The sequence below is a fragment of the Myotis yumanensis genome, unplaced genomic scaffold (genome assembly GCF_028538775.1).
Source record: "Myotis yumanensis isolate MYYU_CA2020_CCGP unplaced genomic scaffold, mMyoYum1.0.hap1 SCAF_3, whole genome shotgun sequence".
NCBI lineage: Eukaryota > Metazoa > Chordata > Mammalia > Chiroptera > Vespertilionidae > Myotis > Myotis yumanensis.
The window spans coordinates 115,697,115-115,715,605 of NW_027223754.1; the positions used below are offsets into that span (position 1 = coordinate 115,697,115).

The 18,491-nt window shown below is 43.7% G+C and overlaps 1 pseudogene; it reads left to right on the top strand.

Moving 5' to 3' along the window:
- The first annotated feature begins 5,854 nt into the window (after nucleotides 1-5,854).
- LOC139005227 (SRA stem-loop-interacting RNA-binding protein, mitochondrial pseudogene) lies at nucleotides 5,855-6,216 on the top strand (annotated as a pseudogene).
- The last annotated feature ends 12,275 nt before the right edge of the window (nucleotides 6,217-18,491 follow it).

Consider the following 18,491-nt stretch of genomic DNA (forward strand, 5'->3'; position numbering starts at 1 on the left):
CATAAAACTGTCAGCTGATTTCTCAACAGAAACTTTACAGGCCAGAAGGGATTGGCAAGAAATATTCAAAGTGGTGAAAAGCAAGACCTACAACCAAGATTACTCCACCCAGCAAAGTTATCAGTTAGAATTGAAGGTCAGATAAAGAGCTTCACAGATAAAAAAAAACTAAAGGAGTTCATTACCACCAAACCAGTCTTACATGAAATGTTAAAGGGTCTTCTTTAAGAAGAAGAAGAAAAGCCCTAGCTGGCTTGGCTCAGTGGATAGAGTGTTGGCCTGCGGACTGAAGGATCGCAGGTTCAATTCCAGTCAGGGGCATATGCTGGGTTGCAGGCTCAATCCCCAGTAGGGGGCATGCAGGAGGCAGCCGATCAATGATTCTCTCTCATCATTGATGTTTCTATCTCTGTCTCCCTCTCCCTTCCTCTCTGAAATCAATAAAAACATATTTTTTTTAAAAAGAAGAAAAATAAAGATTAAAAATATGAACAATAAAATGGCAATAAATACATATCTATCAATAATTGAATCTAAAAAATCAAAATAGATTAACAGCATAACAGAAACAGCCTTAGAGATACAGAACTTTTTAACAGTTGCTTGATGGGAGAGGGATGGGAGGGGTAGGGGAAAGGTGAAGGGATTTAGAAGTACAAATTAGTAGTTACAGAACAGTCATAGAGGTGTAAAGTACAGCATAGAGAATATAGTCAATAATCTATACTAATAAAAGGGTAATATGCTAATTAGAGCAGACGTCTTCTGGATGTCCTTCCGGACAAAGCTGTAGCAGCTGCCTGAGGCTCAGGCAAGCCCCGGTGGCTGTGAGAGCCAAGGCTCAGGCAGCCGTGGAGGCTGGCAGTGGCAGCAGCAGAGGTGTGATGGGAGCGTCACCTTCCTCCTGCAGAGGGAGGCCAGACTTCGGCTTAGGCCCGCTCTCTGTGGGGAGCGGGCCTAAGCTATCAGTAGGACATCCCCTGAGGGCTCCCGGGCTGTGAGAGGGGGCAGGCCAGGCTGAAGGACCCCCCCCACCCCAGGGCATGAATTTTTGTGCTCCGGGTCTCTAGTATTCTAATAACTATGTATAGTGTTGGATGGGTATGAGATTTATTGGGATGATCACTTAGTAAGTTTTAGAATGCCTAATCACTAGGTCAGTGATGGCGAACCTATGACACGCGTGTCAGAGGTGACAAGCGAACTCATTTTTTTGGTTGATTTTTCTTTGTTAAATGGCATTTAAATATATAAAATAAATATCAAAAATATAAGTCTTTGTTTTACTATGGTTGCAAATATCAAAAAATTTCTATATGTGACATAGCACCAGAGTTAAGTTAGGGTTTTTCAAAATGCTGACATGCTGAGCTCATCACTGCACTAGGTTGTATACCTGAAACTAATATAATATTGTATGTCAACTGTAATTGAAAAATAAAAAAATTATTTAGAGAGAGAGAGAGAGAGAGAGAGAGAGAGAACGCCCAGGCCTAGAGAACAGTCCTTCCTTATTGGAGAGGCAAAGAGTTTCTCAGGAAGATGAAATCTGTAAACCATTCAGGTGACTGAACATCTTAAGAGGAGATTTAACAAGGAGTGAAGAATTTGGGGTTGATTTAATAATAAGTAGAAAAAATATGCTAGACAAATAAAAAAAATTACTAACACCACGACAACTAAAAGTGATCCCTCCAACTTTGTTCCTCTTTCTTAAGATTGTTGCAGCTATTCAGGATCTTTTTAGTTCCATATAAATTTTTGAGAATTTGTTATAGTTCTGTGAAATATGCTGGTGGTATTTTAATAGGAATTGTGTTGAATCTATAGATTGCTTTGGGTAGCATGGACATTTTAATTATGTTAATTCTTCCAACCCATGAACATATCTGTATGTCCTCTTTGGAGAAGTGTCTGTTCAGGTCTTTTGGTTTAGTGACTTGTCTAGACTAATTTCAAGGAGTCTATTGACATCTTTTGTCAGTTATACTATATTCTTGTTTTTATTTTTTAATATGTTTTTATTGATTTTAGAGAGAAAGGAAGTGAGAGGGAGAGACAGAAATATAGATGCATCAACATCAATAGGCTTTTGTCACAAACTTAATATCAAATTTCAGTTTAGTCTTTTATAATATTCAGTGTATAGCTGCTTCAAAGAGTTATTAATACTAATAGCACATATTATGTATCAGGAAGCAAAAATTACAAAGTAGAAAACAAACTCTCTTTGCCTGTCTACAAAAGGGTCTATCACCCTTCTCACCAGCCCAAAATTCTTGAGAATGGATTTTTATATCACTCTTTAATTAATGGTCAATGACTCCTAAGTGCATGAAAGATTGTCTCAATGGCCATCCTGGTTATATCTGCTTTGTCCCCAGAATGTAATTTACAAAAAGGCAGGAACTGGTCTTTCAGAGCACTTGATAATTTGTAGGTGATCAGTAAAATTTGTCAGATGAATCTATGTACTCAGCCATCTGACGGAGGATTATATTCTTCAAGAAACACGGTCTTTATCACTGTAGCACAGGTTGCTCTCAACCCCTGCAGAAATGTGATGTTGTTTTGAAAATAGAGAAGATGTGCCCAGAGACTGAATCCATGGAAAACCAACTTAAAGGCAACATACCTCCCAGGGAACACGTCAGGGACATTATCATCCTTTCCGAGTACAGGATGCCCGCCTCTGCTGTTTTTATTACTTAATACAATTCTTAATACATTTCCTCCAAGTACTTAGTTTCTATCCCTCAGACAGTTTTGTGGGCTTTAAATTTTTTTCCATGAATTCCATTCTAATACTTTATATTGCTGCTATAGTTAGAGTCCCAAGTTGAACTCCAGAATCTAACAAATAGCTTGTGTTCTACTTAGAGTAAACCTGATATACTAAAATCCAAGTTTATAAAATACATAAATATATGCAAGGTTATGAATACCACAAAAGGTCCTGAACTTGCACAAGGAATTATCTCTGAATTCTGGTAAAAATCCAACCTACTGGTATACTTAGCATATTATTCAATTTGCAAAGTCTTGACTTTTACTCACCTGAGGGCCTGTAAAGTGGGGTGTACTCACATGCATATTTTATGTGACTGTTTGTGTTAGTGAACCAGCATGGCTACATCACTCTTATTTCAGCATCTTATTATACAGCACTGAAATTGCCATTTTTAACTTTTTGCAGATCCTTTAAGTTAAAGAAAGGGAGAGAGCAAGGAATACAAGATGAATGGTTTGGGCTCAAGTTGGCTCTCTCCAGGCCAGAGTTTATTGTTTGTATGAAAACAAGAGTTTTCAAAGGCAACTGCCAGGCTCCTGGCACCATCAAAGGAATTATCCTTGAAGAAAGCCAGCACACAGGGAAATTCCATCAGAGCCCCTCTGGTTGGGCTTCACAGGGGACAACCAGATGAAACTTGGCTTAGATGGCCAATCCTCACCTGTGCCAGCATCTTGCAAGGGCAGAAAACATTTCTGACCTGCTACTGGGTCAGATCTGCTGGCAAAAGCCATTTACCTCATCCCATCATCTATAATTTGGTGGTACCTGCCTGTGGGACTCCTAGCGTGGGTGATTACAGAACAGAACAAAACTTATTGGCCTGGGGAGTGGGGAGAAGGTTGCAAACCACTTGTCATCTTCAGACCTCACCCCAGGTGTATAATGTGCAAGCTGATTCACTATCCCTTGACGCTTGCTCGAGCAATCTGCTAGGGCAGTGGTTGGCAAACTCATTAGTCAACAGAGACAAATATCAACAGTACAACAATTGGATTTCTTTTGAGAACCAAATTTTTTAAACTTAAACTATATAGGTAGGTACATTGTTATTAACTTAATTTGGGTACTTCTAAGGCTTAGGAAGAGCCACACTCAAGGGGCCAAAGAGCCGCATGTGGCTCGCGAGCCGCAGTTTGCCGACCACGGTGCTAGGTCATGATCTAGCCACAGTCAGGCAGCTCCTCTGACCTCAAGACTCTGAGAGAATTATTGAGCTTCTATGTTCCTCTTTTCCTCTCTATCAGTGGACATAATAATGCCACCCCTTTTCTGAGGTTGTTCCTAAAGTTGACAGTGATACAGGTGGCGGAGCAGCAAAAACTGTTGGAAGAGGTCACCTTGAGTAAGGCTGTGTTATGACTTTCATGGGCTCTAGACACTTTTGCCTTCATGACCTCTTCCTCCAAAAATTTTTTAAAATATATTTTTATTGATTTCAGAGAGGAAGGGAGAAGGAGAGAGAGAGATAAATATCAATGATGAGAGAGAATCATTGATTGGCTGCCTCCTGCATGCCCCACACTGGGGATTGAGCCCACAACCCAGGCATGTGCCCTTGACTGGAATCCAACCTGGGACCCTTCAGTCCACAGGCCAACATTCTTTCCACTGAGCTAAACTGGCTAGGGCTCTAAAAAATTGTTTTAAAATTTTATTTTATGACTGTGTCAGTACAAAAATGAATGTATTAATATACATGTTTGGTCTGATCAAATAATTTAATCAATATCCCTCCCCAGGGAAACTGATCCTTAAATCATCTCACAATCGATATTCCTTTTCTCTTAGAACACATTATATTTGTTAACTTTCCCCTCCAGACTTGCCCAGGATCCAGACCTGCCCAGAGAATTCCCCGCTGAAAAAGTCTACCTGGAGTTCTTTAAAATCTCTGACTCCCTGTCCCTGGGTGCTGATGCCATTTTGGGGCTCAGCCCATCTGGTCTCCAGATGACCTAATAAATTCATAATTCTTTACCACTTTTGGCCTCCTGTGTTTCTCCTTTGGCAGCCCTAACAATACAGGGTGAAACAAAAGTCAGTTTACAGTTGTTCATATGGAAAATAATACAATCCTATTAATAAAAGTCTATGTGGTCATCACGCCCTCACACCGTGATGCCCTCACGCTGCAATGAGTGATCACCAGGAGTTCCGATGTGGAACTCAATCCATAGTTCAGAGGGTTAAGGGACTAGAGCAGAATCTATGAGGAGGTAGAGGGCAGGCAGCAGGAAGACATAAAACTCATAAAACTCAGAGTTCCTTTCATTCCTCATCTGCTACATGCCAACAAAAGTGTGGCCTACATGCAGCCCTACTGGTTATAGGGGAACTTTCTGTCTGGTTCAGCCAAGGATAGAGTGATGCAAGATGAACACAAAACCCCCTTAGTTTAGGTCTAGATTTTCAAGGATCAAGTGCAGAGAACTTACTTAATTCAGGTTGCTTTGGCCAAGGCAGGCCCCAGCATAGTATTAAGGCAGTGAGAATAATGCAGGCCCAATGGTTTTAACTAAGCCAGTGAAGTGATTAAAATGAGATGACCTGACCTTTATATGACAGATCCCAAGTTGCTTATGTGGTTTAAAAAAGCAAAACAAAAAAACTTTCTCTGCTTCTCTAGCTTGAAATGCATGCAAACAGAAATTCAGTAGGGCAAAGAAGATCTTTAAAAATGCAAATAGCTATGGGATGTTTATGGGATTATCAATCATTCACACCTTAGAGTGAATTAGTTTAGTTGGCCTGATTTTTCCTCTACACTTAACTGAGATTTGCATTGCTGCCAAACAGGGGTTTGGATGGGAAGAGGAGAAAGAGGGAGAATATGTTTTGTTCTCTGGAGTACTTAGTGAAAGGAGGACTGGAGGTTTTCTGGGTTGGGGACTCTTCCAGTGACCAATAAACACCAGGTGGGCTTGAGACCCTGGAGGAGAGGTTGGCATGGGGTGAATAGTAGGGCACAGGGAGAAGGGAACATAGAGAAAGATGGGAACACTTTCTTACTTGGAAGTTAAGCAATTAAGTCAGGGTCTTTAAGAGTTTTGTGAAAAAAAGATGGCGGTGTCGGCAGCGAGGGCCCCTAGCTATCACTCTGCGGGCCAGTACTAGTTGACCTGTTGCCTTTGTCAGAAAAATTCCCTGGACCGTCTCTTGGAGTGAGCTGAGAGAATACTTTGCACAGTTTGGCCATATATGAAAGTGCACTGTACCTTCTGACAGAGACTGGCTTTCACAGCGGTATGGGTTGGATTCATTTTTCTTCAGAAGAACTTCAGAATGCACTACAGCATGACAGTCATGTTATTGATGGAGTAAAACTCCATGTTCAAGCTCAGAGACCAAAAGTTTTGCAAGGGGATCAAACATCTGATGAAGAGAAAGATTTTTAAGACTATTACTACCTATTAAATAAAGGAACAAAACGGGGGAAGAGTTTTGTGAAAGAATAAATTGTCATTCTCCTGAATGCAATGTCCACATCAGCCACTGCTCTGAAAACTCTTCTCGCATGGCCTGGCGAATGTCAGGAAGCAGCCTTTCTCTCATCTTCCCATCAAATCATATTTCTGTAAGTTTAATTAAAACTATTATACTTCTTAATTCCTTGGTGGAATTTTAGCAGGGTCTGCCTGAAATATCTATGCTGTCCCACTAATTTCCTAAAGGAAAACATCTTTTGGTGGTGGTTGGGGGGAGGGGGGGTTGTCCTTATTTGATTACAGTACATTCATTTTGGATGGTTACTTATTTTGATACCAGAAATGCATCCACAATTCTCCTATTCAATTTGAAAGAAAATTCCTAAAGTGAGACTGAGAAACTCCCTGGAAAATTAATATGAGTGGAGCCCAGAAACCATGTTCTTTCCCCAAATCATTTAATGTTTTATTTATTTATTTATTTATTTATTTATTTATTTATTTTTAAATATATTTTATTGATTTTTTACAGAGAGGAAGGGAGAGGGATAGAGAGTTAAAACATCGATGAGAGAGAAACATCGATCAGCTGCCTCCTGCACACTCCCCACTGGGGATGTGCCCGCAACCAAGGTACATGCCCTTGACCGGAATCAAACCTGGGACCCTTGAGTCCGCAGGCCGATGCTCTATCCGCTGAGCCAAACAAGTTAGGGCTATTTATTTATTTTTAACAAGGGCAAGCAGAGCCGCTGTCCAAACCAACTAAGGTTGGGATTAGAGAAAAGGCACCTATTCAGTGATTACTGAAAGAGCAAGGCCATGTGTTGCTAGTCATTCTCTCTTGAGTGTTGGGTCTCTATCTGATAAACTTTCTGATATGGAGGTACCTACATTTGGCGACAGTCCTAATGAAGTGGTCCAAAATCTCCGTAGCCCTGAGACTGATGTATTCGTGTCTCCTGTTTGTTACCGCACTGATCCCTTATTTCTGCTGTGCTGCCCTGTCCCAGGATGGGTAGATGAATTCACTATAGCCATAAATAGACTATAGGCACAAATATAGCTATTCACTATAGCGACAAATGTCTCCTTTCTGATGTTTTCTTTAAGGGTTAAACTTGAGTCCTAAATCCCTTATACAGTGACGTGAAGAGCATTATAGGTAAAAAGAAAACAAAACAATGCCTTACCTTGCTCTTTCCATAATATAATATTAGGAAACTAAAGAAGCAATTGTACATGAAATGTTTTTATTTGGCCTTAAACTATTTTCCTGCCAGATAAAAGCAGACTGATGTGTATGATTTAAACTTGCTTTAAGTTTACTGTGCTGTGCTTGGCAGCTGAGTCAGCCTCACATATAGTGGAAAGGTGCAGGCTTTGACATCAAGGTGACCTGAATTGAAATCCAGCTTTGCTACTACTATATAGTGCTTAAGTCTGTTTACTTTTCTCTTCTCTCCCCTCCTCCTCCTCCACCTTCTCCTCCTCCTTACTTGTAAACAGAGAAACAGCAACAAAAATACCCAACTCACAGGATTGCTGTGGAGACTACCTGAGATCAGTCATACAGTGCACGTTTGAAGGCACTAAAAAATATTAGCTTCCTACCCTTGCTCAGATGTCATTGGGTAAAGGCTTCTTTGTGCTCATTAAAGCCTCTGAGGGATGAGAAGTTTTAATAGAAGCTCTGAGCCTTTTGCCACTGCAGCTGCAGCCATGCATACACTCGGGCTTCAGAAGAGGCTTGCCTCCAGAGTCCTCCACTGTGGAAAAAAGGTCTGGTTAGACCCCAATGAGATCAATGAACTCACCAATGCCAACTCCCATCAGCAAGTTTGGAAGCTGATCAAAGATGAACTGACCGGTGCTGGAAAAACACATTGGCCCACAGGAAGACCAGGCACATGGGTATAGATGAGCAAAAGGGCACTGCCAATGCTCGAATGCCTGAGAGAGTAACCTGGATGAGGAGGGTGAGAATTCTTCACCGGCTTCTCAGAAGATACTGTGAATCTAGGAAGATTGACCACTACATGTACCAGAGCCTGTACCTGAAAATGAAGGGTAGTGTGTTAAAAAAGGAGTGGTTTCTCATGGGACACATCCACAAGCTGAAGGCAGACAAGGCTCACAAGAAGCTTCTGTCTACCCTTTGCCAGGCACAAAGGAAACATAAATCCAAGAACAAGTTTGCTCAGAACTCACTTGTGTAGTTTTATTTGAGTTATAAACCCTGAGAAAAAAAATCATACTCTTTCTTTTATCATGTTCTTAAAAAGCATTCTCTACCTGTGCTTCTCAAACTCTAAGGTACATAGGAATCACCGGGGCATCTTGTTTGAATGCAGATTTAAATTTGGTAGGCTAGGGGAGGGGCCTAAGAGTCTACCTTTCTAACAAGCTTCTAGATGACCAGATGCTATTGATTCCTGGACCACACTTTGAAGAGCAAGGCAGACCATGCACCCATTGATGCTGGACCCAGGAAGGGTAGCCTTGACTAATCTAATGCACAAGACAGCATACAGAATTTGATGTGGTGCCTGTTATCTAGCCAGCCTCTCACTGTTATTGTTTTATTACCTGTGTAGGATAAACTGGAAAACTTATCCTTGATACACTATTGTTCCATATAATCAAAAATGGGACAAAGGTGATTCTGGCCTTCAAGGACATGGTAGGTGACAGCTCTCACGGATCCACTGTGGGGAGAGCAGTCACTTCAGAGTCAGCCTGCAGCACTTGGTGATCACTTCCCACAGGCTTGATAGTGAGGGGTGGTCAGGTGTGTGAAGGTAACAGAGCCATGGCCTGGCCAGCTGGGTACCAGGTGTAGCCTGGCTTGTAGGGAAGATGGGAAAAGCCAAAGCCCAGACTATAGCCCTGAAATCTGAGGCCAGACCCCACATCCCCACTGGGGGTGTGGCAATACTCAGTGGAAATGGCTAGGCAGACAATATGTCAGGCAGCACCAACAGCTTGTGACGGGCAGCATCAAAGAGATTCCTCCCAGGGCTGCTAAATGTCCTGTGTGTGGTGCACATGGTTCAAGGTTGTATTTCTCTGAGGGATACAATTGCTCTGCATTTGAGAAATGGAAAATGTGTGGCATATATGGTGTGGAGAAGACAGGAAAGTGCATTGGAAAGAGTATGGACTCTGGGGTCCATGAGAAACTGCTTCCAACCTCAGCTCCGAGGCAGTGGATACCTGTGTGGCGCAGGCAACACTGTGGATCTCTGAACCTCAATTCTCTGCCAACACATAACTTGCAGGGTCACTGTGAGACAATGTGTCATCAGATGGTGCCTTTATAAAACGGCAACTTTAAGGTTATGGGTTCTGGCTAATTTCTGGAAGGCAGCAGCTCCCACTCAGATAGTTAGGCAGGCAATCTCACTTCAGTTATCGTCCCTCAATATAATTGCTGCACCCATTCAGCAGACGCTATCTTGACTCTCAAACCTGAGGTTGGATTGCATTGCAGCCCACAGTAAGGTGGCCTGGCCCCGGCCATCCCTTATCTTCTACCAAAGTCACAGCCAGGGACTATCCTTTGCTCCTGGACAGTGACAAGCCTTATGGGACGAGCTGGGACCTGTAGCTGAGCAAACTTAGCAAATCTGATAGCCTTCCGTGCAGTCCTTGTGGATGGTCACTCACCCTCAGCCCCTGCTCCACTCACGCCTTCCTCTTGGCCAACAGAAGAGGAAACAAAATGTTTTCATTAACAGTCATGGAAATCAAGCTGTGAAGTGACCAACCTGCTGAGTTGGACCTAAGAGAAAATAGAGCATAGGAAAAGATTATAATGGAAATGGTTAAATATTATAACATGTAGCACAGAACCTGTGAACAAAAGATTAAGATGGTTTTGTGGACTGGTGAAGCACGGCAACAGGTCCAGTGTTGTTTACTTGTTAAAAAATATTTTCTGGACTGCTACTCTTCGCCGTCAAAGGATCCCAGCCCACTGAGCCAAAGAAATCCATGCACACCCAGTTGGCTAAATGCTAATCAGAATCTAAAAAGCTTCAGGTTTTACTTTCATATACAAAAGTCATTCATCACTCAGATCATTCATTAACTCAACTTCAAAGCTCTTCCCTAGCTATCATTCCAACAGGGTCAGAGAAATAGGGTTTGACCATCCTTTTTTCTTGAGGGGGGTGATGACTAGAGAATCACAAATAATAATGACTTCCTCCCCCTCTTGAACCTCATTCTCATTTTCCAAAAATAAACATGCCTTGTCTTCGGTGAAGCAGAGTATAGCTTCTGCAGGCATTCTGTCAGATAAAAGCAGGTGAAAATTCACCAGGTCCTGCCTCCATGGTAAGCGAATCATCATCTCTCGGTGTGCAAATGCCCAAGTCATAAAACTGTGAGGACCACACAGGAAATCTAGGCTGCTGTCATGATATGTTTTCATATTTGGTAGAGGGACACTGCCTTCTGATGCTTTGTCAAAGACAGAGATCCAGGAGATGTGATCGGTGAGCTGTGCACCCGGCCAGAGGTCTCTGCAAAGCTAGTGCCCAATAAGAAAGCTTTTCTCAAACCTCTGTGAGCTGTGACGGGTTTTGGTACCTACAGATGTGGGACCCATCCAGACCCAAAGGCTCTCATAGACCTCACTTCCCAGCATCCACAGAACATGAGTTAGGAATTCCTCCCGCGCTCACCTACTTCTTCCTGCACTGGGCGCCCCTGTGCATTTGGCGGCTGGGGGAGGAGAAAGGAAGGAGACAAACTTGCGAAATCAACATTTTTGGGAAACCTCCAGCTTGTTTCAGAATCAGCAGGACACATGAGCCCGCCACAATAGGTTCACTTTCATGTGGATGCTGCAGTAGGCAAGACTTCCAAGTAAAAACTCTGAATGTGAATTTAGCTAGTTTTGGATAAAGCCGCCTTTCAGCGTCAATAAACACCATGAATGCAGCAGTGGTGGAGTTACAACTTAATGAGATGAGGGGAAGTGCACCGGGTCAGGCCTCATCTCCCAGCCTCTGTCATGCTAATCAGCTGGGCAGCCGGCAGCTGAAAAACTGCTGGAATTTTTATTTGCATTTCATTTACTTGGAAGGAAATTGACCCAGATGGTCCACAAAAGCCCTAGAAGGCTGGCAAGCAGTGTAGGGCTGCACACTTCTCAGAGGGCCTGCACTTGTCTGCCCATCCTCCTTTGAGCCTGGGGCATAAAAGATTAAAACTGCGTAAGGGAATTGATTTCATGATTTTTAGATAATTTCCCCAAGATTTCAGAAAGGACCTCAGTAAACTAATTTAATCAAACAGGAGCTCAATAGTAATTAAGGAGAAGAAAAGCTGAGATAATGAAAGAGGTGGTGAGGATTTTTGCTGTTGCTGGTGGGAACCTTTCTTAATTAGGAAAAGTCTAAAAACTGGATGATGTTGATGGAGACAAGCAGAGGCAGGGAGAGCCGGCAGCCGGCGCCACAGTCAGCCCATGATGGATTGCCCGCACAGTTTATGTCCTCTAAAGAGAGCACAAACAATTGGCCACTGAGGTGCCCTGCTTGGCATTTCCACTGGTTTTTGCCTGAATCTTGAAGGTTGGGCCTTCTGGGAGAACCCAGGTTTGCCCCCACCTAGTCCCTTTTAATGGAGGGCTCATTCTCATCCAGCAACACTCACACCTCATCATGACTCTTGGATAATATAGGATTGGGGAGCACAGGCTGTGGGGCCAGGCTGTCTGTCCAAATCCAGGCTCTGTCAATTACTAGCTGCATAACCTTGGGTGAGTTAGCCTTTATCTGCACCTCAGTGTCCTTGGATGTAAGATGGAGATAATAATAGTGCCCTTCCTCTAGGGTCCTTGAGCATCTGAAATGAGGTTATATTAGGAGCAGAAATAAAATATTGGGGACTAGCTATAATTATAAAAAATATTAACCATGCTCCGTTAACCGTGATAATTCTGTTCTGCTTAGAAAAAGCACATTCTAACCTGGCTGAGAGTTGTATGCCCTGGGGCAGTGGTCGGCAAACTGCGGCTCAGCAAACTGCGGCTCGCGGCCACATGCGACTCTTTGGCCCCTTGAGTGTGGCTCTTCCACAAAATACCGACTTCTGCGCATGGGCCACGAAGTTTCAATAGCACTGTACGTGTGCGCCCGTGCGTGATATTTTGTGGAAGAGCCACACTTAAGGGGCCAAAGAGCTGCATGTGGCTCGCAAGCCGCGGTCTGCCGACCATGGCCCTGGGGTATGGGAGCTAACATCGGAATGCAGTCCATCCTCTTTTCCCTGAGAACTGCTTATCATTATGGAAAGATTTACCATAAGTATGTCAAACTCAAAGGCTAACACGGGCCAAATAAACAGGTTTAAGTTTATGTGGGCCACAAAAAAACTAAAGCTTCAATTTTCACAGAAACAGATTTGTTTCAATAGAGACATGCTGAATACAAAGGGCTGAAATAAATGAGTAAATGTTAACATAAAATAATAGAACATTTTAATAAAAATTAATATTTTTCTGAACATTAACTTACCAGACACCGAATAACTGCACAAATTAATAAGCGTAGAGCAAATAAGCCTATTTTTTCCTGTTCTCCAAAAGCGAAATATTTCCTGTTGCGCACACCAAACAAGTCAGTACAAGACTATTGTCATAATTGGCTGCTAAAATATTCGCTGCTAGTATTAGTGGAGCGAAATGGTGTGCCTGCGCATGAGGTGAGTAAGGGAAATGAATGCAACACAATTATAGTAATTAGTCATTAGCGACTGTTGTAGTTCATTATTAATAATTATGTATAACAGGATATTGTAAAAATTAACTTGCAAAACTTTTATTAAAACATTTCTCACATACCGTTATATTGGCTGGGCTGCAAAAATATTCTTTTGACATGCTTGATTTACAACCTCATGGCTGAAACACCTAGTCCCAGAAGTACTCACCCTCTGCGAGGCCCACCCTTTCAGCCCACATTGCCTGTAACCTATAACGGTTATACTTGCTCACTTTCCCATGCCTGTAATTCTTACTTTCCCATGTAACCTTTGTCCTTCTACCCAATATAAGCAGCTGGCGTATGGGGAGAGGCAAAGCAGATTTTTGTGGATGACCTGCCGCTCTCCCATACTTCAGGTAGTATTGCAATAAACGCTCGCATATGATTCAACCCTGTCTCTGCTTAATTGGCTCAAATAGTGCCAGGCAGCCAGGACCCTTGGTTATCTGGTTACAGTTAGGCACAGGAAGGGCTTAGCATAGGTCCAGGAACATAAGTAGGGCCAAATAAATGGCAGCTATTGATATTATTGTTAAATGGACATTCTCTTCCAGTCTTTAGATAAAAATACTTCCCAGATCAATGAACATGGGTTGATATAATCAGTACCCTTCCCATCTTATTTTGATACCCACAGATACCTGGCACATAGTAGACATCTAATAAATGTTGGACGAACAAATGCACAAAACACCAAGTGTCAAAGAATAAGCACATAATTGGACTCCATAGTAGGGAAGGGTTTGCTTCCTGGAGCCAAGCCCTCAGAGCACAACTACAAGCTCAGGCCTCTCCTTGGCCCGGCCTACATCAGAACTCTCTTCGAATCACAGTTCTCCTTTCCTAACATCTGCTACCAGTTGTTGGCTCAAATGGATCAACTTAGGTTTATTCATGCTCTGCTCTGATTTTCTGACCTGAAAGCAAGTAGGAAAAGAATCCATAAGAAAGCAAACATTTCACATCTTTGAGGATGTTGAATGCATGTACTGAAGTAGGACTTCTGACGGCTGGGCTTGTACTTGTTTGTTGACTGTACTTCAGATCCTTTCCCACTCTGGGTGCCGATTCCTGGGCACTAATAGCCATAACCTCTTTGGCTATAGGTTTCACCTCCTTCCCTCTAATTCTTGCCTTTTCCTGACTTTCCTGACCACATGCTTCCTCGCCTTCCCCCTACTGTCATGCCTGGAGTGAGGACCTGGACCTGGTCTCCCGCAGAGGGTAAGCCTGGTTTCTTTGCCAGCTTCCCCCCGCCCGAGTCTTACTTCTAACATCTCTTCTGCTCCCACCTAAAAGGGAAAGAAAGAGCACCCAAGCATCAGCTCTCATGAAATGCATCCTGATTTATGTCTAAATCTTTATTTTATATGTAACTGTAAGGGGCTCTTGACAGTGGCAATGTGAAACATTTATTCCACATGAGTGCCAATAAATGGTTCTCTTCACTAGAATGTCTATACATTGGCTTTCAGTAACAAGCATTATCCCACTGGCTTCCAAATATAAACAGATTTAAAATGCATTATGCAAAATACGAGAGTTTATTGTAAAGATCCAGGAGTGGGCCAGGGATCCCAGAGACAAGGATGTACCCTGGACTTAGGAATGTGCTGGGAGCTGGAACTGAACTTGAGCCCTCTCTCTGCTACTCGCTCTGCTCTTTTCTATGTATTTCTTCCTTCTTCTCTTGCCCTTGGCACACTGGTTTCCTCTGTTGTTTTGGTGTAAAGAATGGAAAACATCGCCTCTGATGGCTGCTGCATTGACATGTTAGAGGTCCAAGCACCCAGAGGGAGAACTCCAATCTATTAATTTTAATTCCAAATCCAAGAAAAGGGACATTTGGGGCAAGCACTTGCCTCATCTTCTCTAGAGGAAGGGTGGGGTCAAAGTAGCTGCCAGAGTTAATGAGTTAATAGTTTTAAAGCACCCTTTATATAATGAGCATTATAACTAATTAAAAATAAAGGTGCAGTTGATTTTAAGGAAGAGAGAAAATAAAACTTTGTTGCTCCTCACTCTTTGTTTTCTGATCCCTCAAGAATGGGGCAGAGAAAAAGTCCAGGCAGAGAGACCTGGAGCCAACTTCCTTTGAGACAGTCAGTGGGCATCAGAGGCAGGCATTGCTCTCTACTGAAATCCAAAGAAAAAAATAAAAACACAGGGAAAGACTCCAAATTATTTTTCCCATCCCATTGAGGACAAGTACTCAGTGCTCTAGACAGCAGGGCAGGGTGAGCCTGGGGAACCTGTATCTGTACCAGTTATACTAAGGGAGCAGGCAATGTCCCTCCTGGAAGGCTGGAGTGAGGGAGGAAGGAGGAGAGTGGGAGTGGGGGAAGGGAATTCAGATGCACACTGTCTTGAAAGGGAGTCTGACTAATGACTAAACTAATTCCATTGGAGCCACCTGAGTTCCCCAAGAAGGGACTGTACATCATGGAGCACATGGACAGTGATGGGGAGAAGCCTGGTCTGGCAATTGTCCCAGTGAGAATAGTGTTTTAGAGTGCCATAGTGGGGATAGGCTTTGCTTTATAGACCTTAATTTCTCAGGAACCCTGGCTCAAAAGCAGGGAAAAAATGGACTGAATGAGTGCCCTCAGGCCGTGGTTCTCAACCAGAAGTGATTTTGCCAGCCTCCCACACCATTCCTCCTAGGAGCATGTGGCAATGTCTTGGGATATTTTCGGGGGTAGAGGATGCTACTGATCTATTGGGCAGAGGTCAGGAATGCTGCTCAATATCCTATAGTGCACAGAATAGGCCCTGACAACAAAGAATTACTTAGTCCCTAATGTCAATAGTACTGAGTGTAGGGAAACCCTGGTGTAAGGAAAGTCTTGCTCTTGAAAGAATTGTTGGCACAGGTTGTAGAGGTGGCTGAATGGTGGTGTTGGCAAAGGATGCTGACAAGGATGGTGGAGTTGCCATTGGCTGAGGGGTTGGCCAAAGGGGAAAGGGGCTGACTTCTGAAGGCAGAAGAACATCCTACAGCCATAGTGTTAAGCACACAGACTTTGTAGACAGTTACTCAGGATTTGTATCCCACTGTCAGTAGTCAATAGTGGGTGACTTTGTGAAAATTATTTAACCTGAATCAGTTTTCTTTTCTATAAAACTAGAGACCCGGTGCACGAAACTTGTTCATGGGTGCGGTCCCTAGGCCTGGCCAGCAATCGAAGTGTGAGTGGCTGGCATGGAAGGGCAGGTCCCAGATGACCTGTGGGCCCTGGGCAGCACCTAGGCCCCCGTGCCCTCGCATACCCCCCTCTGCCTGAGTCTCAGTGCCTGAGTCCCCATGCAGAGATTTGGTGAGCACAGCTGAAAAAGGCATACCAGGATGCAGCATGAGCCTCTGGGCTCCCCAGCAGGGCCACATGAAAGCCAGGTGGGCAGCACGCTCTCTCCCAGCCGGCCTTGCAGACCGGCTCCTGCGCGAATCCACAGAGACTGGCCCCTGACTGGCCCCTGCAATCCACAGCTGCGGCTGGCTCACCCAGAAGAGGCCGCACAGGTGTGGGGTGAGCTCGTTGCAGGCACCCAGCACCTGAGCACACTGGGAGGGGTGCCTTCCCCAGCATGTGAGCCCTGACATCCTGAGGGAGGGTAGCAGGGGGAGTGAGAGTAAGCTCAGCAGAGAGAAAAACCAAGATGGCGGCATAGGTAAACACCGGAGTTTGCTGCCTCAAACAACCACTTCAAAAATACAACTAAAAGACGGAAAGGACATCATCCAGAACCACAGGAAGGCTGGCTGAGTGGAAATTCTACAACTAGAAGGAAAGAGAAAAGCATACCGAGACTCAGAGGAGGCGCAGTACAGAAGTAAAATACTAAGGTGCGGAGATGCATGCGGAGCGGGCTGGTGGCTGAGGGCACGGTTGTCGTTTTCAATCGGGAGGGAGTCTCAGGCTCTGAGCTCCAGTTCCGGGTGAGTCTCTAGGGACCCAGACTCATACGGGAGAAGCGGGACTGTCTGGCATTGGTCGGAACCCGAGGGCAACTTTCTCTCTGAGGGGCTTGCAGCAATTACTGGGACACTGAGAAGCAGAGCCTCTGAGGGCAAGACTGAGAGCAGCCATAACTGCTAGCCCCACCCTGTTGATCCCGTGGGACCTGTCCTGCCTAAGCCCTGCAGGGAGGCTTTTGCTAGATAGCCTCAGGCAAAGGCTAGATTAGCACCTCCCTAGAGAGCCAGGAGCTAGGAAATCCAGAGGTCAAAGTGGGACCATTCAGTTTGCAGCTCCATGGAAACATAAAGGACACACTCAGGGGGCAGACTCAGTGAGCACCAAAGCCCCATTAAGCAAGTCTTGCCCCAGAGGGGTGTCTCCAGCGCAGAAGTTCTCCCACTGCAGACACAGCTGATTCTCACAGCCAATTGACCTGGAGGCAAATTCCTCCCAGTGATAACTACAACAATCAAGGCTTAACTACAACAAGACTGTGCACAGAGCCCACAAGGGGGTGCACCAAGAGTGTCTACCTCAGGTAATTGGGACTCTTAGCACAGAAAGGCACTCTATCAACACAGCGAAGCATAAAAAATGCCGAGACAAAGCAACAGGACACAAATGACAGAAATGGAGGAAAGCAAACTGCTGGATATAGAGTTCAAAACCACACTTTTAAGGTCTTTAAAGAACTGTCTAGAAGCCGCCGATAAATTTAGTAAGACCCTCGAAAAGACTGGTGAGACCACCTATAAATGTAGTGAGATCCTCAAGAAACCTAGTGAGACCCTCGATGTTGTGATAAAGGACCAACTAGAAATTAAGCATACACTGACTGAAATAAAGAATATTATACAGACTGCCAACAGCAGACAAAAGGATCGCAAGAATCAAGTCAAAGATTTGAAATGCAAAGAAGCAAAAAACACCCAACTGGAAAAGCAAAATGAAAAAAGAATCCAAAAATACGAAGATAGTGTAAGGAGCCTCTGGGACAGCTTCAAGCGTACCAACATCCGAATTATAGGGGTGCCAGAAGAAGAGAGAGAGCAAGATATTGAAAACCTATTTGAAGAAATAATGACAGAAAACTTCCCCTACCTGGTGAAAGAAATAGACTTACAAGTCCAGGAAGCGCAGAGAACCCCAAACAAAAAGAATCCAAAGAGGACCACACCAAGACACATCATAATTAAAATGCCAAGAGCAAAAGACAAAGAGAGAATCTTAAAAGCAGCAAGAGAAAGAAAGTCAGTTACCTACAAGGGAGTACCCATACGACTGTCAGCTGATTTCTCAACAGAAACTATGCAGGCCAGAAGGGAGTGGCAAGAAATATTCAAAGTGATGAATGCCAAGAACCTACAACCAAGATTACTTTATCCAGCAAAGCTACCATTCAGAAGTGAAGGTCAGATAAAGAGCTTCACAGATAAGAAAAAGCTAAAGGAGTTCATCACCACCAAACCAGTATTATATGAAATGCTGAAAGGTATTCTTTAAGAAGAGGAAGAAGAAGAAAAAGGTAAAGATA